General features: G+C 28.8%; 1 long non-coding RNA gene across 2 annotated transcripts; it reads left to right on the forward strand.

The window, feature by feature from the left end:
- The first annotated feature begins 1,173 nt into the window (after nt 1-1,173).
- Nucleotides 1,174-4,285, forward strand: LOC114412413. Of its 2 annotated transcripts, XR_003666720.1 has the most exons (4): nt 1,174-1,942; nt 2,020-3,385; nt 3,471-3,981; nt 4,121-4,285. It is a non-coding gene; the product is annotated as an uncharacterized LOC114412413 (long non-coding RNA). The 2 variants fall into 2 exon arrangements; XR_003666719.1 differs by having other exon boundaries at nt 1,192-3,385.
- The last annotated feature ends 889 nt before the right edge of the window (nt 4,286-5,174 follow it).

Below are 5,174 nucleotides of genomic sequence, written 5' to 3' on the forward strand. Positions count from 1 at the left end.
TTTTCATTTCTAATTCTAATTGCTTATGGATGCATTGTTGTACTAGCTAGTTTGTGGGGTGTTGCATGCCCCGCCACTCAAATACTTTACCTCCTCTTGTATTTCCAACTAATAGAAAAGTAAATTCTATTGATAACATAATGCATGTTTAGGTTAAAGTTTATAAAACTTAACTTTGAAATGGTTTTAATTTTTCAAATTGAGTTTGAAACTTGATTTTAGGCAAAATATAGATGTGCAAAGTGCAAACTTAAAAATCCAAACATAACCAGAACCTTCCACTACATGTACTTTAACTACACGATGTAGAGTGTGGACTTTCACGAATGTTGATTATGTTTTATGTGTAAATAATTATTTCAGGTGTTCTATTAATTTCCTTTCCACATATACTCTTTCAAAACTTTGGAACAGTTTGTTGAAAACTTTTCTTCATTATAATAATCTTTTGTATATGCAAAATTTAATTTGATATGAATGTTCACAGAAAATATAGATAGTTTATATTTGCCTATTATTGTTTTGATCGAGGATAAGGCTATCAGGCCATATATTGTAAATCATGGTAATTGAATATTCAAAATGTATAATAAACTTGTTGTTGCACCAGGATTTCAATACAAATTTAAACATTTATATGTGAAATTTTTTAATTACTATGAGAAATAGAACTATATATCTAATCTATATAATTATAAATAAATATTAGTGATCACATATTATTTAAAATAATTATAAACATTTATTTTTTAATCTTCATCATTCATATATAATATAATCACATAAATAATTTTTTTATAATCATAAGTTTTCATTTAATGATTAAACATATTGAGAATGATAAAAAAATATAAGTTTTCATTTGATACATTTGATATGGATTTTGAGTCTTTGGCACTATAATAAAATAATATTATAATCACATTCCACTTTACGCCTTTCCCTGGGCCCAAAATTGAACATGGCTGAATTTTAGGATGTAAAATAAATAAAAACCGAAGTTTATGAAATGTAATGAAAGCCATTTTTTATTCCTTCATTTTCATTTATATATATAGACACACACACACACACCAAACCTATAGTTACATTTTTACAAACCCATTTATGTTTCTACTTTTCTGGTTAAGATTTTTGGGTTTGTATGTGACTTGTGAATGTTTTCATGTCTTGCCACTTCTTTTTAGGTCTATAAATCTTCTGACCTTTGTAAATAATTGTGTTGTGCCTCATAGTTAAGGGAAAGAAAACTTTACCAATAATTCTATGCATCATATATACTATTTGTTATTTCCTTTTTTTCTTCCTTTGTCATAGAGCTTTTGTGAATAGTTTATTAAAGTTAATGACATCCTTTGTTATTATATTAATTTTCTTTTAGTTATATAGTTTGGATAGTCAAGAAATGGAAAGTAGTATAGTTGATGCTTAAGTTGCTTCAAGAAAACATTGAAGACATGAAGAGGAGGAAGAAGAACTTGAACAAACATTTTTCATTATTGTTAGTGTTACCACTATGCTTTTGGGTGCAATGACTTGGTATCATGACAAGTACTTTGTTAAGGAACCTCCCCAAAATTTGGAATTAAAAAAGCATAGTTTCCTTAATAGTTTATACAGGGGAACAAAAACTGATTGCATTGAACAATTAAGGGTCAGTAAAAAGACATTTTTTAAGCTTTGTAGAATTTTACAAGAGAAAGGGAAATTGGTAAAAATAAGAAATGTTCCTATAACTCAAGTTGTGGCAATGTTTTTGCATATCCTTGCTCACAACCTAAAGTATAGAGTTGTGCAATTTAGTTATTGTAGATCCATGCAAACAATAAGTTGGCAATTCAAGAATGTCCTGCGAGGTAAAATGAAAGTAAGCAAAGAATATTTGAAGTTCCACGACTATAATCTAGAGGGCTTGGTGGAAAACAAATGGAGATGATTTAAGGTAAGTTTGTCATTTGTTAGTAATTATAAGGTACTTTAAATGATTACAACTTATTTTTTATTTTGAAATGTTTTTAGAATTCAATTGGAGCACTTGATGGGATACATATTCCAGTAACAGTTGTTGCAGAAGATAGGCCTAGATATCGTAATAGAAAAGGTGATATCTCTACAAATGTTTTAGGAGTTTGTGGTCAAGATTTAAGGTTTATATATGTGTTGTCTGGGTGAGAATGGTCAGCAGGAGATTCTCGAGTATTGCGAGATGCTTTGTGTCGTCAAAACTATCTCCATATTCCAAATGGTAATATCATGAAATGATGTTACTTTATTTAACATGTAAAAGAAATATGCATGATTTTTTATACATAATATTTTTTTAAACCAGTGTAGGTAAATATTTTCTTGTAGATGCAGGGTATACAAATGGCCCTAGATTTTTAGCACCTTATCAAGGGACTAGATATCATCTTAATGAGTGGATCAGAAACCCCCCTCAAAACTAAAAGGAGTTATTTAATCTTCGTCATGCAAGTGCAAGGAATGTTATTGAAAGGTCATTAGGGTATTGAAGAAAAGATGGAACATATTAAGAACTCCTTCTTTTTTTGATACAAAAACACAAAAGAATTATTAATGCTTGTTTCATGCTACATAATTTCATAAGAGATGAACAACAAAGTGATCAAATTTTGGAAGCCCAAGACTTGGAACTTTTATTTGTTGTTGACGATGAGTTAACCAATCAACAAATGGAAAGAGTCACAAGTAATATCAGAGATGAAGTCACAACTATCCAAGCAAGTGAGGAATGGACAAGATTTTGTGACACTTTAGCAATGAATATGTTTGCTACCTATCAAATAAGAAGAAACTTTGATTAGGGAGATGTTTTTAGTGGATGCGGATTTTGTTTCTTATGTGCAATTGACTCTATACTCATGTATGTGTGATACTTTGGATTTTTGTATTTCATAATACTTTGGATTATGTTTTCTTTTTATGTGTAATTAACTTACTTTTATAGAATGCTAATTTGATGTGTCTTACCTTTATATATATATATATAGATTATTTTTTTTGTCTAGAGAAATGGAATCAAGAGATGTGAAGAACAAGTCAAGTGGAAAAAGAAAGTTGTCTAGTGAGAACACAAGAAGTTACTTTGCATGGGATTTGGAAATGGAGTGTGTGCTAGTTGAGGTGCTTAGAGATCATAGAAATTTAGGCAATAAAGATGACGCAAATTGGAAAGCAGTAGCATACAAATCAAATTTTGTCCAAGCGTTTTGGAGTTCACCTCATGGCAGAGAATCATTTTAAACTTTTGAGAACATGGTATGGAATTGTGAGTGATATTCTTAGTCAAAGTGGATTTGACTGAGATAGCACAAAGTACATGATTACCGTTGAAAATGAAATTGCATGGAATGAATATGTTAAGGTAGTCAATCATTTTAATTTTATTTATTATTCAATTGTAGTTATTGTTTGTGTTGTTATTAACATGTTTATATTTTTTTTTCAAGTCACATGAAGAGGCCAAACAATTTCGATTCAAAGTTATTCCTAATTGGGATGATATTGTAGACCTATGTACAAAGGATAAAGCTACTAGACTTGGAGTAGAAAATGCATTAGATACATATGATATCATGAGCAAAGAAGCAACTGAAGACGAAGTAATTCATGGTGTGAGTATTGACATAGAGGGACCAAGTTCTACCACAAGAAAAACATTCACCCAAGTAAGAGTGAAGAGAAAGAAGGGATGATTTCCTTAATGAAAGAAGTAGCTGAGTCATTGAAAGAATTTGTTGAAGTGACTAAGAAGAAGATGGAGAATAAAAGAAGCTCAAGAAGTGGTACATGAAGTGGTGAATGAGCTAGATAATATACCTAATTTTAATGGTGCACTTCGACATAAAGCAATCGATTGGTTGACAAAAAATCCCATTAAGTTTGTGATTACAAAAGCTCTTCCATTGGATGAGAAGGAGGATTACATCTCGTCTTTTATGCATTGATGCCAAATTAGAGGTACATTTGATATCATGACAAGTATATTGTTGTTGTATAATTATGTTTTACATTTAGATCTCTCATTTTATATAAAACAATTATGTTTTAACAAATACGATTTGTTCGGTAGCACTTAACATTATGTTTTCTTCTGCAGAAAAGATGTGAAGGTAATCCTGTGCTACAACAAAGACAATTAGAAAATTTGGAATTATTTTGGAGATTGGACTTATTTTGTGACTAGATTTTGCTTCAGTCCAAGTTTCTTTGTGTAATTGTATTATTAGCCAATGACTTCTGCAAAAAACAAGTTTTATTTGTAGGCTTTTAAATAGCATTCCAAGGTGAAATGGTACATTCATACTTCAGATTTCATTGTAAAAAAAAAAACCTTGTGAATTTAAATTTGTATACTTTTGATGTTGTGGTGATTCTAAGATCACATTTAATATGTCATTTTATCTACTAAATAGTTCTGCCTTATTAGCTTATAGAGCTTTGCAGTGAGCCGTAAATGGAATAATGATTTAAATAGTTGAATTAATATATTTTTAATTGAAAGAGATTAAAATAGTACATATTTATTGGAATACCACATTCAACAAATAGTACATAAAATTTATTAATGAAAAAAATAATTATTTTAATAAAAAATTATTTTATTCAAATATAAAATTTCAAAAAAGAATGCATTTGACTATTTTATCAAAATAAGAAAATTTGAAAATGAAGAAATATAATTTCTTTATCCAAACATAGAATTTTAAAAATGAAAGAATTTAAATTGAAGTATTTGAAATTCTTAGAATTTAAAATTCTTTAAATTACCTCATCCAAACATCTCTAAATGTCGTCTAAATATTTAATAGTAACAAGTCATATGCGCTGACAATTTTGATTAAAAAAAACTGAAATATGTTTTTTCATCTCCATAAATATGGAAATGTTTGAAATCTGTTACTGCAAAAAATTATCAATTTCTCGTACTCGCAAAATTTAAATATATTACTTTTTGACTCAGAACTAGGTTCGGGTATATCCAAACCTACATGTATGTTGTTGTAGAAAGTGTCAGATTTTTAATTTTTTTACATTGCTCATATATACAACCGATGCAAAAAAGTTGAAAAGTTTGACACTTTCTACAATAGCATCACTTAGGTTTGAATGTACTCAAACATAATGTTAAGCAAAAATTTAACAAATTTAAA

Source organism: Glycine soja, chromosome 5 (genome assembly GCF_004193775.1).
Source record: "Glycine soja cultivar W05 chromosome 5, ASM419377v2, whole genome shotgun sequence".
Lineage (NCBI taxonomy): Eukaryota > Viridiplantae > Streptophyta > Magnoliopsida > Fabales > Fabaceae > Glycine > Glycine soja.